Below are 16,095 nucleotides of genomic sequence, written 5' to 3' on the forward strand. Positions count from 1 at the left end.
TGGTGGAATGAACCCGCTCAAGCGTGCACTTTCAAAATACTCGTCGTTCGGATAGAACGCCCCGAAAATTAAATTGTTGGTCGAAGACCAACGAGTTTTATCACGAAATTGTCAATTCTGTTGATTCGAGCCCCGTTGTATAGGACCTCGTTGGAATAGTAATGCACATAAGAAGATTCGGCTGTTCGATATAAGCCGGTACAGCGTCGTAAACACTGCTGCTCGAACACCCGAAACTTCTTCATCTGGGAAGGGGCAACGTTGAACCACACAGGACAACCTATCATTGGCCGTATGAGGGCCATGTAGCAAATTACCTTCACTCTGGGGTCAAGCCGACTGCTAAAAAACAGCCGTTTTGTCAGAGCGAAGGCTCCTCTGGCCCTGGTCAGAGCAGCATTTATATGTCTGTCGAAATATAAATACTGATCTAACCAGATACCGAGGTACTTCACTACACTTTTGCTCGCTAATGGCTGCCCATGAAGATCAACGATGACCATCTTGCGCCAATTCTTGCACGTATCCCTCGTGGCCCTAGCCAACGGAGTCCGGAACAGAATTTTCTCCGACTTCTGGACATTTATTTTCAGTTTCCAGTCGTCGCAATATCGCTGAATCTTGTCGAAATCACGCTGCAAGCGAATTTTAATAACCTCAACCTTTCGGGCCGTTCTGTACGCAATTAGATCGTCGGCGTACGCAATTGCCTTTGTAAGACTACCTATCAGATCACTGGTGTAAATGCTGAAGAGAATCGGCGAATTCACCGCTCCCTGTTGAAGACCATTTTTAATTGAGAATGTTGTGGTAGAAGTTACGTTGCCACTTTTGACAACAAACTTTCTACCGTTAAGCATATCATAAAGTATATACAACAATGGCTTGCTTATGCCAAGCCTGCTTAGTTTTAGGTAAAGACCCTCTAACCATACGGTGTCAAAGGCCCTTTCTAAATCAACCAGAACAGCACCTGTGCATTGTTGTTTTGATTTATTCCATTGGATATCAGAAACGAGTTTAGACGCGGCATGAATTGTGTCATGACCCGCCTTGAACCCGAACTGTTTATCCGGAATTATTTTGTTGTCCACAGCCCACTTAGTCAGAGCCCTATTAATGATCTTTTCGAAAACTTTGCTGATGCTCGGAAGAAGACTAATCGACCGAAGATTTGACGGGTTGGAGTTGTCCTTTCCCTTTTTCGGGAGAGGATGAACCACAGCGGTCTTCCAATGCACTGGATAATATGCATTATTCAGTGCATTATTGAAGAGTGTGGTGTAAATGTCAATTGCTTCCGTCGGTAAATGTCTTAGTACAACGTTGGATATACCATCGACACCCGCTGACTTTTTATTTTTTATTGAATTGAAGATGAGTTGAAGCTCAACCTTCGTCACTAACAAGGGACTTGGTCCCGTTTGCTCGGCGATTATGGCATTTGCCAAGGAATCGTCATTGAACCGCATGAAACCGCGGTTCTCAGATCGCCAATGTGTGATATCATTACGGAGGTAAAAGTGATTAAGTAGGGCTCTGTTTTCCAGGTCGTGGTTGGGGCGAATGCTAACATTCACCTTGTACACTTGCTGAAAGCAGCTCCCACCGCCTCCACTTTTTCCTTCGGATCTTCAATTATGTAAAAGTCATCGTCAAAGATGGCTTCCTCTGGATCTATTTGCACTGTCTTGAGTACGTCTCTGTTCTCTTCAGTTCTTTGGAGTTTAAGACACGGAAGGTCACTATAGTTTTTTTTCCTGAATATCTTGTTGATTTTGGGGAACATACTAGGGTCACTCGAATTAACTGACCGGATCTTGCGGTCCCAATACTTGTTAATTGATAGCCTGTAGTTCTCCTTAATCAACAGATTGACATTTTTTATTGACGATTTCAGTATCCTAACCTCCAAGTCGCGTGGGTCAGTAACTCGTCTGTGCAAGTTTTTGATTCTTGTCAGTAAGCCACTCTTGTGCCTACGTAGTGCGTCAATTGTCGCGTTTCTGTAAGCGTCCATTTGGTCCCGTTCTTTGTACTTTGGGATTGTCCGTTCCATCGTTCGTTTTATTGTTTCGTCCATCTGTTGTAAGTGTTGGTCAATTTCTGTATTTGTCACGTTTCTGTTGTTTGGTGGGGCTATGTCACTCGAACGAAGTTCTTTCGCTAAGTCCATCGCACTAACCATCATGCCACGGGTTCTACACTGCCTTTTAAGATACTTCGGTAATAACTCATAGGATAGATACTGATATTTTTGAGATAATGTTAAGCACGTGGCAAACAAGATTATGGCAAAGATTTATATTCATATTAGATAGGGTAAAAATATACGTGTTCTCGAACACCAAAATTTCTTTTTCCAAGATAGTAATATTTGTTTGTAATTCAAGCACTCCAAAGAGTTAATTTCTATAGCTTACTTGTTAAACAACGTTTGATCATTAGGAAGAAAATAAGAGGAAATACCATTGCGTCCTTGCTTTAAAAATGGAACTGTACGAAGTTGAATAAAGCATTTCATATTCTTGATGTGCGGTTGAAAAAAAAATCTCTGCACTTATCAGTACATCCGAAATTAAGCAGAAATTTAAGTATAATGGCAGAGTTATATAGACTTAATAACAAAAGAATTGAAACAAGAATTGCAAGAGTGTCGGTTAGTTATAATTCTATCGACTATTTTAAAGTCTTAAACATGCCGGTAAACTAGACCGTCACGCTTTAAGTGAAGGATTTCTTAGCCAACCTTAGTTCCCTAAATTACTTTATAATCTTACTGAGGAATCATGTTATTTAAAGAATGACCAACTTTACTCGAGCGATATGTTCCAAATATTTGGACTTCTTTAGTGAAACATTTACAAGCCTAAAATGGTTTACTGAAATTACTGAAGTAAAATTATGTATGTAATAAAAAAAACAAACATCATACCCGCCTAAAATATATTGAAAAATTATAAATTAAATATCAACACAAAAATATTAACAAAAGATTGCTTTAAAGAATCAATATTGAAAATAATGAAAAAGCAATATTGTATTGGTATTAATTTATCATTTGTTCTCCGTTTATTTGGCATGCATCCAAAATTACCCCTATATGACAGATAACATATTAATCCCTTTAAATACCAACAACTGTTTATTTTCCCAATCATAATAATTAGAATTTCACCCCTCTGTATAGGATATTATTATTTCACATATACCTATGCGTCAAAACCACAAAATTAGAGATAACAGGCAGTGATTATTATCAATGGAATTTAAATAGGATGCGGTGCAATACGTATATGAAAGGAATTAAAGAAAAAATCCTTTAGGCTATAATAATATTGAAAGACCGGATAAACAGCTGCCTTGTTATGTAGCTCCGAAACAGAAGAGAGGCGTTTTCTTTCCGAACATCAAGACCATGAGTAGCTACGTATACCTAAGACGCATATGACAACCAAAAAATATTGAATTGAAATAATAATTCACCATCGGTCCTATGAGCTATCTCTGAATAGGACCATATGTCAACCAATTTTTCCTTTTATGTTCTTCCATCAGTTCTATTGTTTTCAGTTCGGTTTTGGTTTCTTTGGGTTCTTGAAACCAATGAAGAATAAAATTATACGGGACTTACAAAATTGGATGAATGAAAAGAAAAAAAGAAATAAAAATATTTCAATTCAGATTAGATTAAGGATAATCCTTCAAGAAGGATATTAGAAAATAAGTATAAACATCCGCTCATACACTCCTGTTAGTTTGATTAGATTCGTTAAATACAAAATTTACTTTTAACATGTTTCGGAAGCCTAGCATTGTGATATAAAGTCTCTTACACCAATTTATTGCAAGGGACATATTTAAAAAGTCATTAAGAGGAACTAAAGTTAACTGCTGGTCCATGACACCCCTTTTGTCTAAAGTCACCATTAGATACTATTAATAGTTGCTGCAACAAACAAACATGCTTTGTGACTTGAAATGGACAAAAGGGCCGATATTTGTTTATAGCTTATTTTAACTTTTAAAACTATCGTGAAATTTATCAGAGCTCGTTAAAAGTTCACCTTAATGGTGGATTTAAGGATTAAGATGATTGTAACTGACATCCGAATAAAATCCTCATAAACCGTTATAACGTCTGTTTTTGTTTGCTTTTCAAAGACTATACAAGAAAATTAACACACATTTTCGGCGAAAAAAATATTTCACTTCCAAAATAAGGAATCAATCAACTGATTTTGAGTGTCTTACATCAGTTCAGGGTAGGGTGCAATGTACCTTTTTTATTTTTGGGGTTTTCTGTCCAATTTTCAATAGAGTTGCATTTCAACCCAAAGAAACAGAAGAAGAAAAGATTTCAAAATCAACGGTTTATTAAATTTGGCATTCCACAGGAAATGCGGGGTGACAAAGCTTAAAAGGATCTCCACCTCTATTGCAAATTACAAATTGATTTGGTTACGGATTTTCTAAGACGGGATTTTTTTGCCTTTTTTTCTATATTATATTCTATTTTATCTTTAAGATAGAGAATGTGCATATAATGGAAGAAAATCCAAGAGAGGAGAGGGATGTCCCAACGAGCGCTGCGTGTGCTTCAACTGGGTGTTTTACTGGTTGAAAGACAATCTCCCTTTCTCATTGCGCCATGTTTGCATGATTTCATCTTCTTAAGTTGAATTACAAATAACCCACTAGGGGGTGAAAGTATAAATATTGGATTGGTATATTTTTATCCCGAGTTATTTGAGGGTTAGGGATTTCGAAAGCAAAAAAGTAAGCAAAAAAAAACACAGAAGAAAAACTCAAATGAATGAAAATAAAAGAAAAGAAAGAAAATACGAAATGAATGCCTTCAAGGATTTTAACAGAAATTTTTATTTTGTGTGATTTCAGATTATGGGGTTGACACTTCCATTATTATTTCCTTTCAAGTTCCCCCCCTAAAGCTTCCCCAGAGGTCTTTTAGTCACCCTCTCTATATTTTTGAATTTTTTTTTTTCATCTTGAAAAATCTTTTGTTGCAAGAAAATTTTGGATTTTGTTGGAATTTTTGTTTTGCTACTTTAAGAGTTGACTTTTAAAGTCAAAGACGTAATTCTTTAACGCACAATGAAGAATTTCGATTCACGCAAAAGGCATGTGGGTTTATAAAAACAGTTGTTGTTAAAAGTTTGTACTTATTAGTTTGTTTGAAATCATAAAAAAAATGTTATTGGACCTCAGCCAAAATGCTTCGTAGAGACTGTTTAAGACCAGTTTGTATTTTTGGTAAAGATATGAACTAGAGCTAGTTACACAAAGTTTATACCAATAACAGTAGCATCTCTTATTCAGTTTTAGAACTATTATTTTCGATTAATTAAACTGGTCTATACAAATATAAAAGAAAATTGAATTCAATTTTTTAACAAAAACTATCTTGATATAAAAGGATTGTTATTTTCTCAAAAGAAACAACAGAAGTCTGTTTTATACCAATTATTGAATGTTTTAAAGAAAGACCACACTTATGAAGATGGATGAAATTTCAAAAATAAGGTCATATTTTGATGATGTCCTCAAAGTTTAATAGTAGGAAATTTCCTCCGCAAGTAGCATCTATTGTGGCAAAAGAGATTTCGATTATACCAGTTTTTTATATTATACCAATAAAATTATATTTAAATATATGTATGTTATATGAAAAAATGAAAAAAAAAAAATGGGTGAACCCCTCAAGAAATAGCATATTTATACCAGTAGATGAATTATCAAAAAATAGCAGAAATGTTTTAGTATTTAAAAATGAGCTTGTATTCAAAGAGTAATAGACAAAACCTTTTTATACCAAATAAACGAACAAACAAATTAAATATTGGTTTCAATTTATACCAAACACTTAGGCGATTTACATAATTTTTTAATTGGATTGAAACAAATTTATTTATCAGACATTTTATCGACAAATTTGTTACTTGATTATGTGCTGGAATTGTATTATGAGGATGGTTTTTTTACTGCAGGTTTTAATATCAGCTTAAAATATATTGAGTTATACCATTTTAACTAATTTATGATACCAATCAACTCTTATGGAAAAAAAAAGAATACTTTTACAAATGAGATCATAATTTGATTATGTTTTCTCATTAGGACATCTTCTATCCTTGTGGTGGATTTGTTGATGCAATAAGGACAAAGTTAGACCAGTTGAAGAAGGTTATACCAGTCTACTAATATAAATAATTCTTATAATGTATTATTATTGAAAAAGAAGAAACAAGAAGGTTTAACCACTTAGAAACTAGCTTCATTAAACTATTTATACCAATCATCTAACAAATGTGATAAATACATTTTAAAAATCAGCTGATAGTCAATTACTAAAACATTAACATTAATTCCATCCCAAAAAATTGAGTACTGATCTCACTTCATACCAAATTAATTTCACTAGATTAACATGGTTTGCTAAGTGAGTCGGAAAAAATTGCGCTAAATCAAATGGATTGGATATTAACAAAGATATTAGAATTAAGATGAAATTAGACCAGTTGAACTTGTTTGTACAGATCAATTCTTATAAACTCTGCATTTAATTATTTTATCAAGTGTTATGGATGGAAAAGAAGTTGAAAATAGTTTGAAATGCCTTAAGAGACTTTATACCAGTCTATACGAATCATGTAATATTTAGAACATCTTATATTTATAATTTAGAAAGAAATCAGGCAAGACGTATTTAAAACGATCAGTTGTATGTAGATGGTAGGCCCTAGTTCACACAGGACTGTGGCGCCACCTTAAGTAAGTATGTAGATGGTATAAAAATAATTGTTTTAAATCAGAGGATAAAAGTGGTGGTGAAAATAAGAAATATGATGCTATTTAGACCAATATTGGGATATGAATTTTCTGATTAAGAAGATATGTACATCAGTTTAAAATAAATTTCACAAATATTAAATAAATGAGCGAATATTTTTAGTTACCACTGTTAAATGATGTACCCATGCAATGCAACCCTCTAACGCACAATAACAGCACACGGGAGTACTTATTTGGTTTTATTATGATTTTTATTTATCTAAAGGTATAAAGATATAACCTAAGTTATATATGTTGGGTGATTGGCATTGCATGCGACTCTGACGATGGTTTGATATGTTAGCTGTTGGGTTTCTCTGCACATGCTATAAGCACAACATTGTGAGTATAAGGCTTCGAATCTATTATTCTCCAGTATAACATCCCTCTTATTTTTTTTCTTTTTCTTTTACATTTTCTTCATCGTCGTATTATTATTTGTCGTCATTCTTTTTCCTAATGCGATTTTTGTTCGTAGAAAATTACACTTTCATAGGCGTATTGTGACAGGTAAAAGCTATTATAAGATGAGGGTGGTGAAATATTTGGCCCCTTATCTCTTCCTGCTTTAACATAAAATCCACATACTAAACCTGGGATTACCCAATGCACGCATAACATTACATATATTTATACGTTCATGTGTATGTATGTATGTATGTTCATGTTTCCATCTTCGTATGTATGTATATATGTTTGTGTGTATGTGATTTTAAGGATCAAGAGGAATCAAGATAATATTCATTAAATTTTGTGGTCAGTAAAAATAACATCATACCGCTTGTATGAAGAAAAGAATAGAATAAAATGTTAAGCTTAAAATCGTACATATGGGTGGAATATCTATACAGACATTCGGACAAGGACTATACGGCATACCTATACATATCTACGTGTCGCCCAGGACTACAGTTGTTATAATATTACAACAATGAAAGGTTTCCCTAGTGTCGATTTTGTAATGATAATGGCATACCTCGACAGACATTTCTACCAATGGTTTTTGCGTTCACCACACACAAACGTCTAGGTACAGGGAATTCTGTGTGTTAAGGAATTTTCCAAAAGAGTATCCTGTTCTGATGACGAGATGACACCATAAAATCGTTTATTCTATATAAAACGAAACGGACGCAGGACATAGTTACTGTATTGTCCAATGGTTTTATTAGATGTTACTATTGTCAACGGGGGCCTTAAGGCTTTTACATAAGGAAATGACTTTTGTGAATTTCTGTTCAAGGGTATTATTACATTCCTTAACTAGGTATATAATACAAAGGTATAGCAAAAGGAATAGGATTCTAAGATTCCAAGAGTTGGAATTGTTTTTTGTCTTCAATTTATTGTTGTAAACTGAGGTGTATGGGGGTATAAGATAGGTATTCTATAGGCTAGTTGAAAGTTATTAAAAAAAGGGATGCCAAAGGACAGAGTGTGTTGATTATTTCCTTTGTTTTGGTTTTCAGATTTGAAATGTTATTTTTAGGCTTATAGGATTTTATGTACTTATCCTTTTTGTTGGGCGAATGAGTGAATTCATATTTTGTTTTTTTATTATAAAGTTTGTAATTTTCATTTCTATTTATTTCAAATTGTCGAGGTGTCTAACTGGGGTGGAACAAATTCAAAGTCACATTCGATTATGTTAAACTTTTTTTCAAGTAAAAACAACAAGATAAGTCTTTTATTTTGAAGGTTAAATTGTAATGAAAATAAAATAAAATAAGAAATGTTGGTGGTTTTACCAACCTTTTTGAAAATATTCTGCACCCAGATTTGGGTTTGCTTACAAAATTCAAAATATTATAAGATTTTCGTGTTTTTTAAAGGGAGAACTAAATGTTGCTTAATTCAAACAAATAAAAAGGCAATATTAAACAAGAATTTAAGCTTTTAGAATTGTAAAAAATTTACCCAAGTCCCAAACTTCAGCTGACAATCTGGGGTTAATAAAAAAGTATACGAAAGAACGATATTCAAATTTTGTAACAGAAACAACTTTTTAACCAAAATAATTTTCAATTGCTACGTAAATCTTTAAAGTTACCGCATTTGGGGTTCAAAAATCAACGAGAAAAACAAATGCATCCACAACACGTGACTGTTTGGTGCAAATTTCAGGCTGAAGGAATTATTAGACTTTTCTATTTCTAATCGTATAACAATTGGCCATTTGGATCGTGCCTTATACATTTTTCTTGGGTTCGATTTGTCAAATTGAAATTTTTTTCATTTCTCGACGTTTCAAGGTCAGTAGAGTCGAAATTAAAGATTTTTAGAAGGATGTCTGTGCGAGCGTGTTTATGTACGTTTGTACGTCCGTACGTTCGCGACGTTTTTTTCGTCGTCCATAGCTCAAGAACCAGAAATGATATCGATAAGGCAGAAAGGGCTCTCAAGAAAATTGCGTGGGTGGTTTTTTTTCCCATAACAGTTTGAAAAAAAGGTGAACATTTTGGTTAACCCTAAATATCTTACGAACCAAACATGTTAGAGACATGAATTAAATTTTATATAATACATTGTAACGTGATATCAAAGAAGTATATTTTTTGAAAAAAAAATCCATTTAACGTTTTTTTTTATAAATCAAAAAAAAATGAAAAAAAAAATTTGTCACCTCCAAAATTTTACGACTTAAATATAATTTCATCTCCATAACAATTTTGTGCAACGAAGAATAAAGTTTTTGACATCTGATAAAATTTTGAGAAAAATCGAATTGACAGTTTTTTTTTTATAAAAAATACAAATCTAAAAAAAACATTATTCAAAGTTGGTAAAAATTGAATATCGATTCAAATATCTTTTCAAAAACTAGAAATTTAGGCTTCAAACTTATTTTATCTTGTAATAAATATTGTTTTCAACATTCTGAGAAATTTTGAGAAAAATCGAATTTACAGTTTTTTTTACAAAAAATGAAAACCTAAAAAAAGTAAGAAAAGTTTTTAAAAATTGATTTTCGATTAAAATATCTTTTCAAAACTTTGAGATATTGGCTTAAATTTAAATTTTTAAATTTTATCTTATAAAAAATATTGTTGTCAGCATTCAGTAGAATTTAAAAAAAAAAATGAATTGACAGTTTTTTTACAAAAAAATTAAAAACCGGAAAAAAATTAACAAAAGTTGGTAAAAAATGATTTTCGACTCAAATATCTTTTCAAAAATTTGCGATAAAAGCTTCTAACTAATTTTTACTTATAAAAAATATTGTTTTCAACATTTAGAAAAATTTTGAGAAAAATCGAATTGACAGTTTTTTTTACAAAAAAAAATAAAAACCTAAAAAAAATGTATAACAGTAGGTAAAAATTGATTTTCGACTCAAATATCTTTTTAAAAATTGTAGATATTGGCTTTAAAATACTTTTATCTTTCAAAAAATACTGTTGTCAACATTCAGTAAAATTGTGAAAAAAATCGAATTGACAGTGTTTGTACAAAAAATTAAAAACCTACAAAAAATTTTACAAAAGTTGGTAAAAATTGATTTTCGACTCTAATATCTTTTCAAAAATTTAAAATTTTGGCTTCAAACTAATTTTATCTTATAGGAAATATTGTTTTCAACATTCCATAAAATTTTGAAAAAAATCGAAATGACAGTTTTTTTACAAAAAATAAAACTCTAAAAAAAAAACAATACTAAAACTTGGTAAAAATTTGCTTTCGACTCAAATAGCTTTTCAAAAATTAAAAATATTGGCTTCAATCTATTGTCTTCGATATTCAGTCATTTTTATATAAAAATCCAACGGTCCGTTTTTTCATACAAAATAAAATCTACAAAAAATAGTACGCAAATTTGGTACAAATTGATACGAGTACATATAGACACCCTTTTAGGCAAAATAAATCGACAGACGGAATGGGAAGTTATCAGTGTGGGTTGCATCCCAGCCTTTTTTTTTGGTTTTAAGTCAAATATATATGCAAACAAGCCCAAGAACATAAATGTCTTGAAAGAAGAAATTGAGAGGAAAACGGTCGGTTTCTCCCTTCTAGTTCAAAACTTGAGCAACCTCACATTTTAGTTTCGGAAACAGAATTGAAAAAAAAGAGTTCTTAAAATGATAAAAGACCGTTGCGTTGACTAATTGAAACATTTCATGAATGTAATTTTTATGCATCGCTGTTTTCATTAACAATGCATTTATTTTGCTCTTCAATTTTCGGACTTACTGTTAAGTAAAGAGATTCTTTTTTCTACAGGCACGACACGAATGTGAAATTCTGTAACCGACTCAATATGTTCCACTCACTAAATTTTGAAGACATTTAAAACCGATGTGTATCATTATCTCCATTTTAGCCTTCAGACAATATACAAAACAAAATCCTTTGAAAAGAAAACTTTGAAGCATTGTAGAAAGAGTTTCTGAAGGCTCAGCAAAGTGATTGAAGTGACGAATAGAATCTAATTCTTGATATGTGTATTCTTTCAATTTCAAGTACCTTCTATTAATTTAAATAACTTTTGACTATAACAAGGGTAATGGCACCCTCCAAACTCAAAATCATGCAACGCATGCTCTTCAGGTTAATCGCTGTTGTGAAGGAATATCTACTAAGCGGTTTGTTTGAACCCATTGTGTCGGTTCATTTCAACCAGTTACACCGGTTGAATTCAACCGAATAGTTTCTAGAGTGTATGAAAACAATTTGTATGAACAATTTGTAAACGTTAAAATATTTGTTTTAGAATTTCTTCAACATTTAAAATGCATGTCCCAATCTACACCAAAGCAAACAACTAACCAATCCAACATCAACCAAAGTATCTTATTTTCCTTTCTTTCTCAACCCACATCACCACACCTGTATTTATACAAAATTACTAAATCAAATCACGCTTTCCTTGTTCAATTGAATTATTAAATAAATAATCAATCGGATGCTTTTTTGTATCCATAATAAATTTGCCATATATAATGTGATTCGTTCCACGACAAATGACAAAGAGTCACCCAAAGAGTCACATTGTACCTAAAGCAGCGGTGTCGGTGGCGGCGTTATAGAGGTAGGTATTTATAAGGTATTTTATATATCTATATTACCTCTCACTAACAACCCCAAACCATTTCTAATCCCCCATCATATATAAAATGCTGTGATGGCTTTTAAGTAACTCGCACAACAATTTTACAACAATATCAAGTAAACAAAAAAATAAACACAAGTTTCGTGATTAATAATGGAACGAACGTGATTGGAATTCTTTCCAAGTCTTTATAATATAACTCAAAACCCCATGTACCTCCATCGCCATATCTTCAGGAGTATGAAGAAAAAACAAATAGATACTTACTCGTACTTGTACAGTATGTCAAACGATTATAGGTGAAGATCCGCGACACCAACAACAACAACAAAAAATAAAACTCTGTCATGCCCATCTAGTAAAACTTCGTCTATATGTGTAGATATTTAAGTTAGATACTTTTACTTCAAGTCAAGTATTAGGTATTATCATCTCATTCTCTCTCTGAGAACAACACACAGAAAAATACCCTCTGGAGTATTTTATTTGTGAGCCTAGTTAACCTCCTGACACACCTTAGACAGAGCATTAACGTTCAAGCTTCCATCTTTCATAGTTATATAAAGGTAGGTACCCTACTACATCCGAGAACAATGAAGTCACTATAATACAACAAACTGATTGTAGTCATGCCATCATGCCATCAGGCCAAAACCCAGAGTAACATCATGGCACCTACTTAGAATAGGGTTTATATTAATATACAAATATTTTTTCCTTAACATAGGTACGAGTATTTTTTTCTTCTCCTTCGGTAAGTTCCTGAATAACAAAAAAAAGTATCTTCAACAGACAAGTTACAGACATGAAAAACATAATGGAAGGTAGTTAGCTATACAGGTAAGTAGATTGGTAGGTTAGGGTACATAAGTTGGGTTTTGGAGCCTTCTCTCATCTTTTCGGAGGCTGAGGTTATGTAGGGAGTTTAACAATAGGCGGGTTATCAGGCTTTGTCGGTGGCAGAGATTAAAAGATACTCTTTATGAAATATGTATTTTTACGTTTTTTTTTCTCTGTGTTCACTTTGGATTATTAGTTTTATTTTTATGTTTTTGTTAAGGAGAGAAGATTTTTTAAAGATAAACTGAGCGTTTTGGGAGTATTTTGCTACTTGTGTTCTTGTTTTTTTGACTTCTTTTAGTATTTTTATGGAGATTTTGTTTAGAAATGATATTTTGTAATTGATGCACATAAATCAGAGGGAATCACTTTTAACCTACAAAACTTTTAAGTTTTTGTATTGAAAAAGTTTTTAAGATAATTTTTCTTTTAAACTTTAAGATACAAATAATCATTGTGTAAATGTTAACAAAAGAGACAAAAATATGTCGTAAATCTTGAGAAATGATATTTATTAATATTATACGATTTTTTTATGTTTGAAAATATTTCACAACTATTTTTGTTGCTATGGTTTCTAACCTTTTAAGACCCTGTTCTAAAAAATCGAGTATTTAATTTAAATCGGTTCGATTTGTCAAATTAAAAATGTTAACGTTTCAAGGTGACATGAATGTTAATTGTGGATTAGATTACATCTTTTTAACAAAAATTCAGAATAACCTTAAACTACTACAAATTACATTCTTAAGTAAAGTTTTTTAAAAAATGCAATTCAAAGTTTCTTTTTTAAAAATACTACATCTTTCGTGGCTTTCATATTTTGACACGTTACTAGCAAGATCTACGCTATTACTAAAAATGGAACGCTTCAGCAACGAATTTGAATTGTTAGCATTAAATTTACACAGTAACTCAAGTTAATTGATCAACAGGAACGTTTGTCGTGTCTTCACCATAATTAGGTCCTTGAATTCATTAATTGTCCATAAACAATTAGTGAGGAAAAAATATATCAACGTTTTTGCGTCTTTAATATATAAGGGTTGCAAGCCTATCAGTTTTAATCGATGGGCATAAGGAGACAAGTTTGATTATATATCATATCAGGGGACGCCACGTAAGGTAACTCAAACAAAACTTCTTTGAACATTTTCACTTCTAAATGAATGGCTTTCATAAAAGGGAGACCTGCAAACATTAGGATATCTGAGTTTTTTTTTTTTAATTTAAGACAGACATCATTTAAAGATAAGACGAAGAGAAGAGGCCATGGTGACTACCTTGTGGGACTCCAGAAGTTTCATATGCAGTTGCTTGAACAAAATTTAAGTCTTTTTATTTTCTATTTTGGATTTTATTCCATTGCGGCAAACAAAATTTTAAAAATTTGGTTAAATAACGGTACCTACTTTTAAATCTTAACTTCCTCGTTACATACAGTTGATAAAAAACCCAATTAAATTTGTGTAATGTGAAGTGTAATGATCCCAAAGAACAACTTGTATTAAGTTTTCAAAGTTTGAAGATCTTAATCATTTAATGAGGTGTTGAAAATCAACTCCATATGCGTGGTCGTTGTCCTCCACCGAATCATTAGCTTCTTCATCCACACCATATCCTCAAGACCCCTTAATCGAACCAAAAAAAATAAAAATCAAAAAAACATGCTACAAAAAGTTCATGAGTGTTATTTATTTTTCTTTTCAACAAATTTCGTTAAAAAAATAAAAATGAATACTTCCACGAAATGGAATTCCAAAGCATCAGACATTGCGGCGGATGATGAGGCAGGCACACATAAAAGAATCGATTGAAATAATAAGGAGTGAAATTGAAACACGAGAGAAACGAGGGCGGGCATGGAAATTAGTAATTTTGGTCCAGCAGCGATCGATGGGCATCGATAAGAACTTGTAATTTGAGAAGATTCACACCTTCAACAACTAACGTGTGGATAATGGATCCATATTCTCCGACTTTTCTCACATTTATATCCTTGTAAATCTACATGCTTAAGTCTTATACAGCGCCGGGATATCGTTTCAGAAATTGTATCAAATATCATCATATGAGCATACCACGACGGACGACTCACGACAAAGTGTGAAGCACAATCTTTAACAAGCCTTACATGGGTGGCTCTGACTTATCGAATGGTTTTTATTTTCTCCGACATTTTTGTATCTGAAAACTGAAGAATTTATGGTTACATTGTTATGACATCTATTACAGGAAACCAAAAGACCAACAAAATAAGAATGAAGACAAAAATCCGTCAAGGAATGCAGTAGTTGTAAACATTGAATTTGAATGTTATGGTTATACAATTTATTGCCCCCGAAGAAGAAACGAACGAAATTAAAGAAGACTTCATAAAAATGTAACTTATTCATTGAGGTGAAGTGCAATAAAAATTCATCACATCAAGCTGACATTTATTTCCTAAAACCACTTTGTTGAATTTCAAATAGTTTCTAGTTAAGTATATGGTAGGCTCAAGGCTTATTTTTTTTGGTTGAGGATTTCTGGATGCAGAAGTATAATTATTGTGGTAAAGTAATTTTTTTATTTCATTTTAAAGTAATTTTATATTCGTGATGTGGGTTTTTAAATTATATAATACCTAATAAAGATGTTTTCAACTTGTTCTTGCAATAAATTTAAAAATTATATTTACACATAATATTTATTGCTAGGGCTTCAAAAAATCAGGCTTTAATGTAAAAAAGGTGTAAAGAAATAATATTTATAGTGAAAAGGCAATATAGTTAATTTTGGTATTCCTAATTTATGATATATTGGAATTCGGAGTTTATTTTTACTTAATGAATTAACTTTAATTTTGTTATATGACACAATTTTATATTAAACACGCGTATTGGAGTAATAAATGCAAATCTCTTCAATAAATAACTTTGGCCAATCCCAATTCTTATATATGTTCAGATTCTTTAAAGATTGATTGATTCTCGTTAAAATTTGTTGAACATAATATGCAATAAGGTATAAAGTAAAAAATTTCCGTTCTAAAAAAATTTAAGCATACGCCCGAGTGTTCCAATTCATCCATTTTTGAAGTTTTTAATTTTAAATAAAGATTTAAATATATTAAACAATTGTATTTAACATGTTATGATTAATTAATGCTTGTACAGTTGAAGAAAAGTATCAAGATATTTTAGTAAATACTCGTACAATTTTGAGAGTTATTTTACTAGGAAGAACGATAGTTTTTTCGGCCTTAACATATTTGAGCCAATGAGAAATTTCTTACATTTTTTGCAATTGCTGGGATGCCACTCAAACTGAAAACTTATCATTAAAAACTTGAAAATCGTATAATTGTAATT

The 16,095-nt window shown here is 31.8% G+C and overlaps 1 protein-coding gene across 2 annotated transcripts in view; it reads right to left on the reverse strand.

Annotated features, from left to right (window-relative positions):
• LOC129948809 (roundabout homolog 2) overlaps window positions 1–16,095 on the reverse strand; it is a 396,541-nt gene that overhangs the window by 325,806 nt on the left and 54,640 nt on the right. The window lies entirely within an intron of this gene.

This window comes from Eupeodes corollae, chromosome 3 (assembly GCF_945859685.1).
Source record: "Eupeodes corollae chromosome 3, idEupCoro1.1, whole genome shotgun sequence".
NCBI classification, from domain to species: domain Eukaryota; kingdom Metazoa; phylum Arthropoda; class Insecta; order Diptera; family Syrphidae; genus Eupeodes; species Eupeodes corollae.